Here is a 19,074-nt window from a genome sequence, read left to right on the forward strand (position 1 = left end):
TGAGAGACGTTCCACGAGTCAGCCTTTGTTGGGTCCTGGCTCTGGGACGAGTGAGAAACGTTCCACGAGCCGAATTTTGTCGGGAGGACCCGGCAACGGACAGTCAAAAAGATCTGACTGTGACTTTGGAGGTCATGTTCGGCTGCCTATTTAAGTATAGGCACGGACAAGTGTGCTTAGATGTGTTAGTGTTTGTTGTCTGTATTCTGTTTCTGTGTTTGGTATCCCAGAAGCAGCTAAGGTTAAGCTGCAGTTTGGGCCAGGTACTGAAGGTACCAGGCATCTGTGGAAATTGGATATAGGATGCTTTGTCTTGGTCTTGTTTGTCTGGATTGTTTTCTGTGGTATTGTCCAGTGTCTTTTTGACTTTTGTTTCGTGTTTGAATTTGGACTGACAACCGTGTTTAAAATCTTGGACCGACGACTGTGTTTGAAATCATGAAACTGTTTGCTTTGTTCGTTGAAGAGTTTTACTTGGTCCCCTTAATGCTTAGTGAGTAAGGAACTTAATTTTGTGGACCCCGCTCTAGTGGCGGTGTGTTGGTTGATAGCCAAAGTTAATTTTTAAAACAGTGTTTTATCTGTGCTTGTGCTCGCAGCCAGCTGAGATAAGCTAGAGAAGTGAGTAAATATTGCTTGGGAGCAAAGAATCTTAAAGGCGGAGTTTCAGCCGGTAAGACACTTAGTGCGTAGCTGCCTAAAAGATCAGAAATACTGTTAATAGGCTATAAAAAAGGGACAGGCTGTGTTAGAAATGCTACAGGAAGAATAATCTAAAAAGGCTGAGAGCTAGGTGGGGCTATAAGGAAAACAAGAATAGGAAAGGAATTTCTGACATTTGCTCACAGTAGGAGAGCACTCATTTAGAGAAGTTCTTTAAGGAAGCCTGCCTTATCTGCTGTCTTTATTCCAAGGGAGGAGTCAGTCTCCAGCACTAAATTACTTGGCGGTGGCCAAGGTCAGGATTAATGTTTTCTTTTCCTTGGCCCCTTTAAACCCAGTGAGACAGTTTGGTAAAGGGCTACTACTGAGGTCCTGATAGCCCCAGGTGAACTGGTTACAATTCTTTTATCAGCCCCCTGGCATCTAGCACCCAGGTTCTAACCATCTCTCCATCCTTTTGTTATTAGTTGTTACTAGAAGCCTAGTGTCATTTGGAGGCTGGTTCTCTTGAGAGGCAAAGCCATGGAGCTGACACTGACAATGGCCTTTTTGTTCCAAGAAAGGCCTCCTGGTTTAGCTGTGTGACTAAATGCTGTTTGCCCTCTTCGGTAGACTCTATTCTCAAGATTCTCTTGTTTTCTCACCATCCCATTTGATATGCTTGTTAGTAACTGTTACAGGTCTTCTTTACCACCGAGGAAAGACGGAATCCTACTAGAGGCCAGAAAAAAAAAAGGGTTCCAACACGCATAGAAGGCCCTCACTTCTGCCTGCTCTCTTCATACCCCTGAAGGTAGGGAGTGCTCCAGGTCTGCCCCCAGGCTCCAAGGGTGGGTCTCCTAGGGGCTGGAAAATGCCCCACCAATCTGGCTAAGATAAAGAAAAGATATGAAGAGAAAGTTACAGAAACTTGAAGGGTTAAGCTAAGTCACTGAGAGAGTTATTGTAAGTTGCAGAGAAAATAAGTTGATGCGTGGTTCAGGGTCTGTGCAGAAAAGTGGACAGCACCTAATAGCTGTAGAAGAAGATGCAGAGAGACTGAAAAGAAAGAAAGAAAGAAAGAAGGTAAAAAGAGCAGGAAGCTAGTGAAGAAAAGAGACTAAAAGAAGAGGAAGCTAGAGAGCTAAAGAGAGATAAAAGACAAGAGAGGAACATATACTGGCCACAGTAGTTAGGGAACCTAGGAAGACAGTACCTGGCAACAGAAGAGAATTCCTGGCTAAAGATCAGTGTGCCTAATGCAAAGAAAAAAAAAAAGACACTGGGTCAGGGACTGCCCCAGAAAGAACAAGAGGGGACACTGGAGAGCCTCTTGGTCCTAGAGTGCTGGCTATGTACAGAGATAGAAGGGAAGTGTGGATACAGGGACCCAATGCTCTGTGCTCCTATGCCCCCCAGTGGGCCAATATCCAAAGACCTTGGGTACAGGGGCCTACTGGCAACAAACAATACTTATGGACTGCCCGAAGAACAGTGGACCTTGGCGTGGGCCGGGTAACCCACCCACTAGTTCATAGTCATCCCTGACTGCCCCTATCCCTTGCTCATGAGAAAATTGCTCTCCAAAATGGCTTGCGTGGGCTGAAATGGCTGGGTGAGGCCATGTGTATGCATATCTACAGACTGTGTATGCGGAGCTTAAGACCTGTCTCAGTGCACCAGTACCTGATGCTGGGAGATGAATGGCTTAGCGCTGTTCTACTTGGAACATATCACTCCTGCCAGCCGGGCACTAACAATTATCACCCAATCCAGGACTTAAACTGTGATAGAGTGTCTGATGTTTGCCTTTGAATAGAGTGTCCCAAAAGATGGGACCACTGGTCAGTTGCCATGGACTAGATTCTCCACCTGTTGGGGGCAATCTGGTCACCTTGCTGCCCAATCCAACCTGGAGCCACCACAGCATGAGTGTCAAGCACTGGCAGAAGCCCATGGGTGGAGGAAAGACCTCTGCGACTGGCTGATTGACCCCTGCTGAAAGCCGAGGACCTTGTCCACAGACGGGAACAGTTCTCTTCATGAATGAAGGTCAGAGACAAGTGGGTGCTGCCATGGTGGACAACACAATGTCATCTAGGATGGCTGAACCTCAACCCCCCAGTACATCAGTGCCGCAGATGCCTTTGCCATCTCTTGGATGCCCTGGTGAAGCCAACAACTGTGAGTACTATTCATTGCTCAGGATATCAGGAGGGAAGAGATTCAGTGGCATTGGGCAGTAACAAAGCAGATAAAGTGGCTCGGGAAATGGCTATGCAGGAGCCTATCCTGGTTGCAGGCCTGCAAGAGACAGCCACTGAGAACTAGGATCGGACTAAGGGATGGCCTCACTTAGAAAAGGCCCAAATTGCTTAAAAGATAAAGGACAATGGCACACTTGTGGGGGAAGCTATACTCCCCCAGAGAACAAAGAAAAGACTCACTTTGCCAAATACAGAAATGGACTCATTTAGGAGATAAAAAGTTTGTCCAAGTAGTTAAGTGTATGTAATAGACTTTAAGATTTTAGCCAGAGAGGCAGTAGAAAGTATAAGGTATGTCAATAAGTGAATGCTTAGCAAGCAAACAGGGCAAAGAGACCTAGAGAGTTTGGTGAAAAGTCGAAGTGAACTTCACTGAGATAAAACCAGAAAAATATAATCACAAGTATCTCCTAGTGCTTGTAGATACTTTTTCAGGAATAGATAGAAGCTTTCCTCACCGAACGAGAGACGGCCTCTGCAATCATCAAGAAGATACTGGAAGAAATCTTCCCCCGATTTGGAATGCCCAAGGTAATCCGGTCAGACAACGGCCCTACTTTAGTTGCCAAGGTAAGCCAGGGTGTGGCCAAGTATTTAGAGGTCGATTGGAAATTACATTGTATTTACAGACCTCAAAGTTCAGGACAGGTAGGGTAAATAAATAGAACTCTAAAAGAGACCCTGACCAAATTAACCATGGAGACTGGCACAGACTGGGTGACACTCCTTCCCTCTTGCTCTCTTCAGAGCAAGAAATACCCCTTCCAGATTCAGCCTTACCCCCTTTGAGATCTTATATGGGGCCTCAGCCCCCCTGACTGTATTAGATGATGTTACTGAACCAACATGTCATAGTGCCATAGTAATAATGATTTGTGTGCCAGGCTAAAAGACCTACAGGTGATACAGAAAGAAATCTGCTCACAGCTGACAGCAGCCTATGCCCCGGAGACCCCTGAGACATCCCATCAGTTCCAGGTTGCAGCTACACTGAGTCCAGACACTCGAGCCTCGCTGGAAAGGACCGTACCTGGTGCTGCTGACCACCCTGACAGCTGTCAATTCTCAGCCCTCACCAGCCGTGTACTAGCTGTTGGGGCTGAGAGCTGGGACCTAGAGGGAAACTCAGTCATGTTTGTCCTGGGTTCTATCAAGATAGGTGTGGGATAGGCTTGATTTCCATTACAAATGATGTAACATTGCATATGTTAGTACTCTTAACACTTCTTGGGACTGTGCCTCAGGGATCACAGTCTGTATAAGCTTAGAAGTTCTAAAAGCTAGTCATGACCTTGGTGGATAGGCTTGGATAGTGTCCAGGTTAGAATCCTCATGTTAAGACTACAATACCAAGCTGTTATGCTAGATGAAGCTGAGTTCTCCATGAAGTTCTAGGATTAGAACTATTAACAAAAAAAGAAGTGGGGAATGAAGGATTAAAAATTAATAATAAGCCGCCTAGCTACCCAAAAAGAAGAAGTAGGGTCTGTGAGAACATGAACTTTTCACCCCTCCCTTGCTGTACAATGGTTCCCGGAACATTCTTGCATGAAAAGTTTCCTGGAACAGCCACAATGACCCATAGCCTCCGGCCACAATGGTCCAATGGCCCTGTAAAATGTCACTACCCCTAATCACAATGTCACAAAGTCCTGGGTGTGTTGCCTAGTGTTACACATGACTAGCATATGACCTAAATGTATGGGCAGTTTATGGTTTTGGAATTCCCCTCCTCCCTCCCTCTTGATCCCCCTGGTTTGTGGTTTTTTCCTTTATAAGCTCTGTGAAAATTCAGGTCGGGGTCAAACTCCTCTACTCCCTGTGTGGCGTATGAGTCTCGACCCCAGCATGCTGGCCTGAGCTCTCGTTTCATCTCGCTTACAATAAATCTTCCTCGTGTGATTACAGCAGGTCGGTGTCTGTGTCCTACTGGGTGCGCGTCTTTCCCGAGACTTGAGTGGGGGGCTCCCTTCGGGGGTCTTTCAATATATGCAATATACAAAATAATCAAATATTAATAAAATGATAAAAGTCAAATAAAAACATCCTGCAATTATGTGTGTTTGTGTCTTTTGTATGTGGTGCATGTTTGTATGTATGTGTGAGTATGTCAGTGCAGTGCCAATGGAAATAGAAGACGACATAACCTTGTTCAATGGGAGTTGTAGATGGCTGCAATCTCTGTTACATAGGTGCTGGGAGCTTTCCCCTAATTTTCTGAAAGAGCATCAAGATTTCCTCAAGGCTGTACCCTCCCTCCAGCTTCCACCATTTCTCTTTTAATTAATTAGTAATTGTGTATCTTCACTGAATCAGATCCTAAATTCTGCCTACAACTTTATATTCACTCTCTTCATATGCATATTTCTTAGAAGTGACTAGAAGTATGAGACCCCCCCACCCCAGTGGTTATATGCTATACCCTGACTATCTGATAAAATCTAGTAATCAAGAATGAACTAATAAAATAGTTATAGTTTCAGATATTTGTGGAAGACCTTTGAGCAGATATATAATAATCACAACAGTTAAAGAGATCACAAGACGGCCCGATCCTTTTTATTCTTTCTTATACTGCTTATATCATTTAAGAAGTGACAAAGCTGCTGATGTTCATGCTTGGATATTTCTTAGTGTGTAGAAGTGTAAGTCATAAACCCTTGCATTTAGCTATGCAAGCATGCTCTACTCAATGAAGGGAAACTTGAAATAGGCTCTGTCGTAGTCCATTACAGCTTATGGTTGGGTCTTATGGACTTCTAGATAAGAGAACCGAAGCAAGGCCACAATACTCTGTTGACTCCTATCCATGGGAGATTTGTTTTCCTTCCACACCACATCTTGTATCAAGCAAATTGGCTGAGAAATATCTGGGATAGATGCATTCTGTTTAATTCAATGAGACAGTTCCTTAATTTGAGTACATTGCAGAGCATCAGCTGAATCTCCCCTGCTGATTTAATTAAATAGAGCTCGATGTTAATTATTTTGAGTCTAGAATCTTGAAATCGCACAGATGAAAATCAAATATAATTCTTTTAAAATTGAAGGAAATTTCAGTAATAAAAAAGTTTGCATATGTGTTAGGATATGCAGACAATCTAAACACATATTGAATTATTCACCACGGTCCTTCTTTTGAATGACATGCAGCTTTTAATGACCTGTCTAATTTTACTTTCATAATTTCATATTTTTATAATAAGTCATGTTTTCACAATGGTTTACCTGAGAAAAATGTATTCACTCTGTTACTGTGCCTTCCAAATAAGGGCAGCTCAATTCTTTGCTTCAGCATGTCTTATAGTTCTTGCTCTAGAATAATATATTAGTAAGTTTTTAAAATCTGCACCTGCTCTGTATAAGAAAGTAGGAGATGTAAATGGAAACCTCAGTTTGCTTGGTTTTTATATGGAAACCATATGCCAAATGACAGCACAGAGCCCAATTTAAATACATGTCAACACTTCAGGCTATCTTAGTATTTTTCACTGTAGAGCTACCTGGTGCAGAGGAAATGCTGTGACAGAATCTGCAGGTTATACAAAGCCTTGATTTGCTTTTATTTTCTTTTTCTCCAAAGGAATAGAAAAATATCTATGACTTTTATTCTCAAATAAGGATTCGGACCTATTTCAATGTTTCCAGGCATTTTATTCCCCGAAGAAAGCACTTTTTAAAATTTCAAATGTATTTGGGTTTTGTCATTAGACACAGATTTCCTCAATACAAATGATGCAGTGCCAATGTCAGGGCATAAAAGAAGGTGGTAACAGACCTGGCAAACTTCTCTATAATACTGTGTAAATATATTTGCATATAATTGTATGTTTTTTTCTAAGCACTCTTTAAAATCAGTGCCATGAAATGGGTCCTCTGCTCCATTGATGAACAGCCATGTTCAGAGCTGTGTGGTAACCTCCCACTCTACACATAAAGTCACCAAAGGGAAACAGCCTCATCTCCCACTTCGACCTCTGTTGGCCATGAGCAGGTGCTTTCTATGGAGTTAACAATAGAATTTTACCATTACCCAAAGACTGACCCATGGCTCCAGCTGCATATGTAGCAAAGAATGGGCTTGTTGGGCATCAGTGGAAGGAGAAGCCCTTGGTCCTGCCAAGGTTGGACACTCAGTGCAGGGGAATGTCTTGGGGTGGGGGGGAGAGCAAGAAGGTTGTGGATGGGAAGGGGAACACCCTTATAGAAAAAGGGGAGAGGGATGGGAAAGGGGCTTATGTCCAGGAAACCGGGAAAGGGAATAACATTTGAAATGTAAATAAAAAATCCAATGAAAGGGAAAAAAGGAAAAGGAATTAGAATTTTACATTTCTCTGTGCTTTAGTTTGGTAGAAATACAACAGGTATCTCTTACACCTTAGAAAATGTAAAATTCATTAAGATTCTTGCTAAATTTAAAACAATGGGTCCCACATATTTTAAGGTGTGAAAATACATTTCCTGAAGGTTTATGCAAATGTGATTGGGGCTGGCATTCCACATAGTTTTTATTGGGATATTTTTCTCATTTCACTCTGTCAGCAGTGGCTTCAATACGATGCAGATGGAAGAAATGCGCTGTCAATAACCTGAGCTTAAATTCACTGGAAGATGCACCTGAGATTTCATTATAAAATTGTAGCTCTGGAATCTACAAAGGAAAAAAAATGGAACCATAATTGAATTTCCATTTTTATCAATTTATTTTTCTCTTAATTGTATATTTACATAACTATTACTGAATCTTAATCATTTACTCCATTTGTTGTAAATGATAAGAGCACAGGAAAATTCAATTAATTCATACACTCCAATAAAATGTTGAAGATGGTAACCTACAAAATGGTAACCTGGAAAAATGGTGTATCTAACTTAGTTCTATGAGAAAAATGTCTGTTTTCTGGTCTATGAAACATATTAATTTGTGGATGAGGTTGTGACTGGTTGCAGAGTAAGGGAAGGCAAATAAGTTTTCATGTACAAGTATAAGGAAAACCTATTTCTTCAATGGTGGGTGCGCTGAAAGAGATATGTAAAGTTATTCAACACCCAGCCTTAGACTTTATTGTTAGACTGATAAAGAGAGAGCACTGCGAAGTCTACTTATATGCCACCATGTTTCTGACTTGACCAGAGGGAACTTTCAATGAGTATATAAAGAAAAGCAATTTTTTAAAAAGATTGATTTTATGTATGTGAGTACACTGTTGCTGTCTCAGACACACCAGAAGAGGACATCAGATACCATTACAGATGGTTGTGAGCCACAATGTGGTTGCTGGGAATTGAAATCAGGACCTCTGGAAGAGCAGTCATCATTGCTCTTAACTGCTGAGCCATCTCTCCAGCCTAAAGAAAAACAGTGCTTATGGACCTGCATGTTTGACTACATGCCTTCTCCAGAGTTCATAGGAGAAAATTGACATGAACCGTCTTTAAAGAAATCCTGCGTACTGGAGAGTTTTTGACAACTTTACATGAACCTATATATGTTTGACCAAAGAGAATCTCAGTTAAGGAATTGCTTCTATCAGATTTTCCTGTGGGCATGTGTACTTGTATTCTTGATTAATGATCAGTGTGGCAGATGCCATTTCACCTCACTGTTGGTGATGCCACCTCAGGACAGGTGGTCTTAGGTGTCACACAACAGCAAGCTGAGAAAACCTTAGAGAACAAGTCAGGAAGCAGTGTTCCATCATGGACTGTGCCCCTGCTCCTGCTTGAGTTTCTGCCCTGGTTTCTCTCAGTCACAGACCATGGTCTGTGGTCAGGATTTGTTACCCATATACATACATTCCTTCCTCCAAGATCCTTTTGAACGAATAACAGCAAGCCCTATGTCTACATTCTAATTTTTATAGACACAAGGCTGTATGTGTGTTGTCCTTTGGGCGGGAGGGTTTAGATATTCAGATCTTAAAGTCTGGTGTAGAAACAAAAGCCTTTTCTAGTCACAAATGTCCTTATCATCATAAACACAGGTATCTGATTTTTAATTCACCTTCAGAGTTCTCTGTCAATGACAGCACATATTATTTTTGGTGGTAGAGATGAGCCTTCAAAATGAAACCAGAAGAAGCGCTGGGACCACCTGGTTCAGTCTAGCTCTACCGTCAGCTTGTCCGGAACTTGCACAGCAGACTGAGCTCTCAATCCTCTCTTCCACAAGGACATTGAGTTAGATTAGATGATATTGTAAAACAGGACTCAATTCAACAGCCACTAAAAGTACAAGGATTCCCTCCCTGTTTCTCTTTAATTAACCCTGTCCATTAATATAATAAAAAAGATAACAGCTTATGCAGAGCTCTGGTTCCAGGACATTTATGATCTTAATCAAAAGATGAAATTTCTCAGATTTTGTTTTCCCATCTTTAAAATATTTGTTGAGAGCTGTTGATGATGCTTAGGTCAGATAAAATAACATTCCACAGAGCAGCCTTTTCTTTGAGGGAAGCAAACATTACTTGTAATAAAAGTAACAAACTAACTCTAAAACACATTCATATCCTATGTAGTCCCTACAGACATCTGGGCATCTGGTACCCTGAATGTTATGGCCTTTGATCAAAATCAAACATCTGCCAGGATTCATTAAGGGTCATTCTACAAAATCGCGAGTGTCCTGCATCATCCCTGGTGTTGTTGGCAGATTAGCAAAGAGCTCTTATGGAATGCATTCAGACATGCTGGCATGCCCAGGATGGACTAGGTGTCTGTTTGTCTACCATCAAAAACAGCATTGTTCCTCACTTATCCTAGGAGATTACTCCAGGATTAGGTTACACTGTTTGACATCAGTATTTGCTGGCAATGAATTATGTCATTAAACTCTAATTAAATTTGAACAGAGTAACTGTCTACTAGGTACTGATGATACTTGTCAGACATGGCTATTGTTGAGTTTTTGATTATTTTTCAGTCATATATTTTAAGATTACCACTATGGGCAGTAACTATGCCAAAAAGTAATTGTTCACTTGAAAGACGGGTAAAAAAAATTGTGTTCAAATGATGCTTGTTGAATGCAGTTAGCTTTGGAATGGTGTGTATTACACTGTAAAACTGACATTGCCTACATAAAGATTTTACCCAGACAGACAGGATGGCCTAATTTGTTCTAATGAGTATCCATTGGAGCTCAGTCATTTTACTCAGAGTAGTGTGCTACCAATTTTGCCTGAGGGCAATTGTATGTGTCGATAGAGAAAGCATAAAAAAAATGACGTTGAAAATGTTTTGTTCCCAACCAAAAAGAGCCCAGGTCCAGACGGGTTTAGTGCAGAATTCTATCAAACCTTCATAGAAGAACTCATACCAATATTATCCAAACTATTCCACAATATTGAAACAGATGGAGCACTATCGAATTCCTTCTATGAAGCCACAATTACTCTTATACCTAAACCACAAAAAAGACCCAACAAAGAAAGAGAACTTCAGACCAATTTCCCTTATGAATATCGACGCAAAAATACTCAATAAAATTCTGGCAAACCGAATCCAAGAGCACATCAAAACAATCATCCACCATGATCAAGTAGGCTTCATCCCAGGCATGCAGGGATGGTTTAATATACGGAAAACCATCAACGTGATCCATTATATAAACAAACTGAAAGAACAAAACCACATGATCATTTCATTAGATGCTGAGAAAGCATTTGACAAAATTCAACACCCCTTCATGATAAAAGTCCTGGAAAGAATAGGAATTCAAGGCCCATACCTAAACATAGTAAAAGCCATATACAGCAAACCAGTTGCTAACATTAAACTAAATGGAGAGAAACTTGAAGCAATCCCACTAAAATCAGGGACTAGACAAGGCTGCCCACTCTATCCCTACTTATTCAATATAGTTCTTGAAGTTCTAGCCAGAGCAATCAGACAACAAAAGGAGGTCAAGGGGATACAGATCGGAAAAGAAGAAGTCAAAATATCACTATTTGCAGATGATATGATAGCTTATTTAAGTGATCCCAAAAGTTCCACCAGAGAACTACTAAAGCTGATAAACAACTTCAGCAAAGTGGCTGGGTATAAAATTAACTCAAATAAATCAGTAGCCTTCCTCTACACAAAAGAAAAACAAGCTGAGAAAGAAATTAGGGAAACGACACCTTTCATAATAGACCCAAATAATATAAAGTACCTCGGTGTGACTTTAACCAAGCAAGTAAAAGATCTGTACAATAAGAACTTCAAGACACTGAAGAAAGAAACTGAAGAAGACCTCAGAATATGGAAAGATCTCCCATGCTCATGGATTGGCAGGATTAATATAGTAAAAATGGCCATTTTACCAAAAGCAATCTACAGATTCAATGCAATCCCCATCAAAATACCAATCCAATTCTTCAAAGAGTTAGACAGAACAATTTGCAAATTCATCTGGAATAACAAAAAACCCAGGATAGCTAAAACTATCCTCAACAATAAAAGGACTTCAGGGGGAATCACTATCCCTGAACTTAGGCAGTATTACAGAGCAATAGTGATAAAAACTGCATGGTATTGGTACAGAGACAGACAGATAGACCAATGGAATAGAATTGAAGACCCAGAAATGAACCCACACACCTATGGTCACTTGATTTTTGACAAAGGAGCCAAAACCATCCAATGGAAAAAAGATAGCATTTTGAGCAAATGGTGCTGGTTCAACTGGAGGTCAACATGTAGAAGAATGCAGATTGATCCATGCTTATCACCCTGTACAAAGCTTAAGTCCAAGTGGATCAAGGACCTCCACATCAAACCTGATACACTCAAACTAATAGAAGAAAAACTAGGGAAGCATCTGGAACACATGGGCACTGGAAAAAATTTCCTGAACAAAACACCAATGGCTTATGCTCTAAGATCAAGAATCGACAAATGGGATCTCATAAAACTGCAAAGCTTCAGTAAGGCAAAGGACACCGTGGTTAGGACAAATTGGCAACCAACAGATTGGGAAAAGATCTTTACCAATCCTACAACAGATAGAGGCCTTATATCCAAAATATACAAAGAACTCAAGAAGTTAGACCGCAGGGAGACAAATAACCCTATTAAAAATGGGGTTCAGAGCTAAACAAAGAATTCACAGCTGAGGAATGCCGAATGGCTGAGAAACACCTAAAGAAATGTTCAACATCTTTAGTCATAAGGGAAATGCAAATCAAAACAACCCTGAGATTTCACCTCACACCAGTGAGAATGGCTAAGATCAAAAACTCAGGTGACAGCAGATGCTGGCGAGGATGCGGAGAAAGAGGAACACTCCTCCATTGTTGGTGGGATTGCAGACTGGTACAACCATTCTGGAAATCAGTCTGGAGGTTCCTCAGGAAATTGGACATTGAACTGCCTGAGGATCCAGGTATACCTCTCTTGGGCATATATCCAAATGATGCCCCAACATATAAAAAAGACACGTGCTCCACTATGTTCATCGCAGCCTTATTTATAATAGCCAGAACCTGGAAAGAACCCAGATGCCCTTCAACAGAGGAATGGATACAGAAAATATGGTACATCTACACAATGGAATATTACTCAGCTATCAAAAACAACGGCTTTATGAAATTCGTAGGCAAATGGTTGGAACTGGAAAATATCATCCTGAGTGAGCTAACCCAAACACAGAAAGACATACATGGTATGCACTCACTGATAAATGGCTATTAGCCCAAATGCTTGAATTACTCTAGATGCCTAGAACAAATGAAACTCAAGACGGATGATCAAAATGTGAATGCTTCACTCCTTCTTTAAAAGGGGAACAAGAATACCCTTGGCAGGGAAGAGAGAGGCAAAGATTAAACAGAGACTGAAGGAACTCCCATTCAGAACCTGCCCCACATGTGGCCCATACATATACAGCCACCCAATTAGACAAGATTGATGAAGCAAAGAAGTGCAGACCGACAGGTGCCGGATGTAGATCTCTCCTGAGAGACACAGCCAGAATACAGCACATACAGAGGCGAATGCCAGCAGCAAACCACTGAACTGAGAATAGGACCCCCGTTGAAGGAATCAGAGAAAGAACTGGAAGAGCTTGAAGGTGCTCGAGACCCCATATGTACAACAATGCCAACCAACCAGAGCTTCCAGGGACTAAGCCACTACCTAAAGACTATGCATGGACTGACCCTGGACTCTGACCTCATAGGCAGCAATGAATATCCTAGTAAGAGCACCAGTGGAAGGGGAAGCCCTGGGTCCTGCTAAGACTGAACCCCCAGTGAACTAGACTGTTGCGGGGAGGGCGGCAATGGGGGGATGGTTGGGAGGGGAACACCCATAAGGAAGGGGAGGTGGGAGGGGGATGTTTGCCCGGAAACCAAAGAATTATTATTACGTATTAAATAAATTAAAAAAAAAGAAAAAAAAAAGAAGAAAATGTTTTGTTACTTGTTGAATATTGAAACTCAAGTATGAGTAAATTTTGAATCTCTCTGTGGTGTGTGTGTGTGTGTCTGTGTGTGTGTGTGTGTGTGTGTGTGTGTGTTTCTCTGTGTCTGTGTTTGTAAGAGGGAGAGAAAGAGATGGGGGAGCACACAGGAGAAGTATTTGCAATCAACAATATCCTTTAAGTCTGAATACTGTTTTAAAAGAAATCAATTCACCAGAATTTGTTATCATATTATGGGAAAACTATGAGGAATACTGACATAATTATAGCATGGCTTTAAATATACTTTTTATACTATACTTTTTACACAGGCTTGAGAAATTCAGTAGTAAACAACTATAAAGAAGTGAAAGAGAAAGCAGGTTGGTCCCATTGACAAAAGCATAAATCTAATGAAGACGTCATGGTCTCTGATATTGGTGGGCTTTGTGGCAAGAAATCACACTTTATATGAAGCAAAATAACAGCATTTCCCTTCAGTGTCCAATTGGATTAGCTCATCCATTGCCTTTACATTGAAAATAATTTCAGGATATGACAAAAGAAGATTGACTCCATTATTTTATGAGCACACTTTCATTAAACGTTATTTTCTTTTGCTTCTTGGAGACAAAGTATTGAGTCAAATTGGGATATATTCAGAAATGACAAGGTCCAGAAACCCACCTTTAATTTTGGAGAATACAGTAAATGTATTACATTGACCAGAAGAAGAACTCATCCAATGACTTACAACAAACTAGAGCACAACCCCCATGAAATCAAGAAAAAGGAAAAACTAAAATTTCAAAAATCACTTACATTCATTTTAATAATCCATGTAAAGAAGTAACAAGTGTTTATCTTATTTTGTATAAATGTTATTTATTAGTTTAGATGTCTTGGCTGTGAATTGATGGTTTTTTCCCTTTCATTTTTAAACAAGTTTTTATGCTCCATGGCTGTGTCTGTCCTCCGAATCAGTGTCTGTGTAATGATATGTGCATGAGAATGTCCTGCCTGAGGAGTTGGGAACAGGGCATCATTTCCCAAGAACTGAAGTTGTAGGAGGCTGTGTGTTGTCCTGAAGTAGTAGGAACTGAACCTGAGTCCTCAGAAAGACCAACTAATGTACTTAATCATTGAACCAACTTGCTATTTCCAAGATCTTTCTATTAATCTGTCTACCTCATAGAAATGGAATGGTCAGTATTCCAATATTTCAACAGACACTTCTGTGGGGTTTTTCTCTAAGTGTTGTGTGGATCTATAAGAACAAATGATTTTCTGTCTTACTGAGGTGTAAAGTTTTACATAATGATAATGTCATCTGTATCAAAAGAGATTTTCTGTCCTACTGAAGTGTAAAGTTTTACATAATGGTAATGTCAACTGGATCTATAAGTGATGTTCTCTCTTACCGAGGTGTTAAGTTCTACATAAAATAACAAATCCACAGCTGTTTTGCTCACTAGTGCAGATTCTATTTCACCATCTGTAAGGATCTCTTTAATGCCTTCTTGTGAACTTACCCACCATTCACTCCTTTTTGTCCAATATAGTCCCATTTTAGGTTTGGTGTGGACGATCTATATCTATATCTATATCTATATCTATATCTATATCTATATCTATATCTATATCTATATCTATATCTATATCATCTATATCTATATCTATATCTATATCTATATCATATATATATATATATTTGATTCATACAAGTTAAGCAGAAAAGTCTATTCTTCAGATTAGTAAACTGTGCCATTAGCCTCTTTTTTTAATAACAAGTATAGGTATACTCAACTGCACTATAATATATCCAGGTTTTTTAATAAACTTTAACAAATTTATTGAATCAATCATGTGATTAGACTTTCAGTCTCCACATGGTTGTGCACATATATGGATGAATACCTATATGTATTTATTTTTATTCTATAATAATGTATACAGTAAGTTTCCAAAGATTATTGCTTAATCTGCCTTATTAGAAAGCACAGCCCCAGTATCTTCACGTGGTTTTATTTTCAAGTATTTTTCTAACCCCAGTTGAAATATTTTCCATGGTGTTTACTTTTATGGAAATATTACTAAAAACTGATCACTTGGGGCTGCAAGCCTATGTCTATATCTGCAGAATTCTCCAGAATTCATTAATGAAGCTAATAGAAATGAGCACATTTATTTATTTAATAATGTATTAATTTATTTATTTATTTTTCTAGACATGACAAGACAGATGTACCTAAGAACTCACATATAGTGTGATAGGACACGTAGGACCTACACAGTTTAGAAGGAATTGGGGGAGATGAAAATCACAATAATATTATATTGTATATTTCTTTACAATTAAAAAGTAAAATGACAAAAATTATATCTATAGTACAAATATTTACAAAGTTATGAAATAAGTGAAAGAACTTTAATTACTCTTTCCTTTTTATACCTTGTTGAAGAATAGATATTTCAAGCTCTAGGAAATAATGGCACAATTAAAAGGCAAATCATTAAGGTTAGGCCACATCAGTCAGGTTTTAGATTCTTCTTGTATTCCTTTCAGGTTTATGAATTTCTGCCCCTTCCTCCATATAGCCGTAAACAATGCTAATGTTATTTAAAACATAATTAAAGTGTGTGAAAATTATGTAAATTTTATCAAAAATATAAAGAATTATCATTAATCTCCCTTATGTCATTTATATGCTTTTATGAAGATATCATAAGAAACAATTATTCTATATAATTATTATTAACTAACTGTATAAAGTTAGTATTATCTTGATACCAGGAGTTGACAAAGATACACCAGGAGAATCAATATTCCTCTTAGGTATGGCTGTATATGCCTGCCAGTCTCAGAAATTAGAAGGCTGAGACTAGAGAATTATTAGAAAATAGCTGGAGTTAGCTCCGAGAGTGTTTTAATAACACAAAACAAAATAAAACAAAATCCTTCATAAGAAGAGATAAAATATTTTGAGCCTAAATAAGTCTACCAGTAAAACACAGACTTAATGTAATATATTCCACAGTTGACCTATAGACAGTTGATTGTATAGACTCAATACAATCAATATCAGAATTTGAACTGTGTTGGCATAGATTTTTTCAAAACATACTTTAATAAAGGTCCTAAATTGCTTCAACCCACTTCTAACCCACTGAGAAAAGGTAGGAGAGAAAGATGGTTAATAGGACAAAGGACATGCATATCAATATAGTAGTAGTTCTCTGGGGTGATTCCAAAGGCAAAGCTGTAGTGACAATTGCATCCAGTCAGCAAATACCAAATAATAATCAGTGTCAACAGCTCGATCCAGAAGAAACTGTGAGGCTCTGGTGAACCAGTTCATGGAAGAGGCAAAAACAGATGGAATGCCACAAGAAGTTCGTTGATGTTCTTCTATTCCTGAAGTTATGACAAGTGAATAACAGGGAAGACCAGTGAAGCAGTGCAAAGTGAACCAATGCAAGAGCATCCTCTTACTGTCTGTGGGGCTGTATTTATAAACTTTCCAAACATCACATGCTTTCTCAAGTGTCTGGGACAGCAAAACATCCACTCCTAAGACAACTTTAAAACAAAAACCTTAAAAGAGACAAACAAATGAAATCTCTTAAAAAGGAGTGGTGATACAATGGTGAAAATGATATTAACCATACAGTATTCACTCTGAATGTAAAAATTTACTAAAATAAAAAGTTAATCAGAATTGTGTGACGTTAGCATAGGAAAATTAGAACAATAAATTTTAGTTCAGACTGTAGAAAGAAATTGCATATCTGTTAATAGTACCACAACCATGGATAAACGAAAATTCATTTTTTTCTCTTTGTGCTTTTTTTTTTATTAACTGGAATATTTCTCATATACATTTCGAGTATAATTCTCTTTCCTGGTTTCCGGGCAAACATCCCCCTTATCCCTCCCCCTCCACTTCTTTATGGGTGATCCCTTCCCCATCCTCCCCCCATTGCCGCCCTCCCTCAACAATCTAGTTTACTGGGAGTTCAGTCTTAGCAGGACCCAGGGCTTCCCCTTCCACTGGTGCTCTTACTAGGATATTCATTGCTACCTATGAGGTCAGAGTGCATGGTCAGTCCATGTATAGTCTTTTTTTTTTTTTATTAACTTGAGTATTTCTTATATACATTTCAAGTGTTATTCCCTTTCCCGGTTTCCGGGCAAACATCCCCCTCCCCCGTCCCCTTCCTTATAGGTGTTCCCCTCCCAACCCTCCACCATTGCCGCCCTCCACCCATAGTCTAGTTCACTGGGGGTTCAGTCTTAGCAGGACCCGGGGCTTCCCCTTCCACTGGTGCTCTTACTAAGATATTCATGGCTACCTATGGGGTCAGAGTCCAGGGTCAGTCCATGTATAGTCTTTAGGTAGTGGCTTAGTCCCTGGAAGCTCTGGTTGCTTGGCATTGTTGTACATATGGGTCTCGAGCCCCTTCAAGCTCTTCCAGTTCTTTCTCTGATTCCTTCAATGGGGGTCCTATTCTCAGTTCAGTGGTTTGCTGCTGGCATTCGCCTCTGTATGTGCTGTATTCTGGCTGTGTCTCTCAGGAGCGATCTACATCCGGCTCCTGTCGGCCTCCACTTCTTTGCTTCATCTATCTTGTCTAATTGGATGGCTGTATATGTGTGGGCCACATGTGGAGAAGGCTCTGAATGGATGTTCCTTCTGTCTCTGTTTTAATCTTTGCCTCTCTATTCCCTGCCACGGGTATTCTTATTCCCCTTTTAAAGAAGGAGTGAAGCATTCACATTTTGATCATCCGTCTTGAGTTTCATTTGTTCTAGGCATCTAGGGTAATTCAAGCATTTGGGCTAATAGCCATTTATCAATGAGTGCATACCATGTGTGTTTTTCTGTGATTGGGTTACCTCACTCAGGATGATATTTTCCAGTTCCAACCATTTGCCTACGAATTTCATAGAGTCATTGTTTTTGATACCTGAGTAATATTCCATTGTGTAGATGTACCACATTTTCTGTATCCATCCCTCTGTTGAAGGGCATCTGGGTTCTATCCAGCTTCTGGCTATTATAAATAAGGCTGCGATGAACATAGTGGAGCACGTGTCTTTTTTATATGTTGGGGCATCTTGTGGGTATATGCCCAAGAGAGGTATAGCTGGATCCTCAGGCAGTTCAATGTCCAATTTTCTAAGGAACCTCCAGACTGATTTCCAGAATGGTTTTACCAGTCTGCAATCCCACCAACAATGGAGGAGTGTTCCTCTTTCTCCACATCCTCGCCAGCATCTGCTGTCACCTGAGTTTTTGATCTTAGCCATTCTCACTGGTATGAGGTGAAATCTCAGGGTTGTTTTAATTTGCATTTCCCTTATGACTAAAGATGTTGAACATTTCTTTAGGTGTTTCTCAGCCATTCGGCATTCCTCAGCTGTGAATTCTTTGTTTAGCTCTGAACCCCATTTTTTAATAGGGTTATTTGTCTCCCTGCGGTCTAACTTCTTGAGTTCTTTGTATATTTTGGATATAAGGCCTCTATCTGTTGTAGGATTGGTAAAGATCTTTTCCCAATCAGTTGGTTGCCGTTTTGTCCTAACCAAAGTGTCCTTTGCCCTACAGAAGCTTTGCAGTTTTATGAAATCTCATTTGTCGATTCTTGATCTTAGAGCATAAGCCATTGGTCTTTTGTTCAGGAAATTTTTTCCAGTTCCCATGTGTTCCAGATGCTTCCCTAGTTTTTCTTCTATTAGTTTGAGTGTGTCTGGTTTGATGTTGAGGTCCTTGATCC

The 19,074-nt window shown here is 39.8% G+C and overlaps 1 long non-coding RNA gene across 1 annotated transcript; it reads left to right on the top strand.

Moving 5' to 3' along the window:
* Window positions 1-683: 683 nt before the first annotated feature.
* LOC148007361 (uncharacterized) lies at window positions 684-4,770 on the top strand. Its single transcript, XR_015646404.1, has 2 exons — window positions 684-1,456; window positions 3,794-4,770. It is a non-coding gene; the product is annotated as an uncharacterized LOC148007361 (long non-coding RNA).
* Window positions 4,771-19,074: the final 14,304 nt, after the last annotated feature.

Source organism: Rattus norvegicus, chromosome 1, assembly GCF_021556685.1.
Source record: "Rattus norvegicus strain SHRSP/BbbUtx chromosome 1, alternate assembly SHRSP_T2T, whole genome shotgun sequence".
NCBI lineage: Eukaryota > Metazoa > Chordata > Mammalia > Rodentia > Muridae > Rattus > Rattus norvegicus.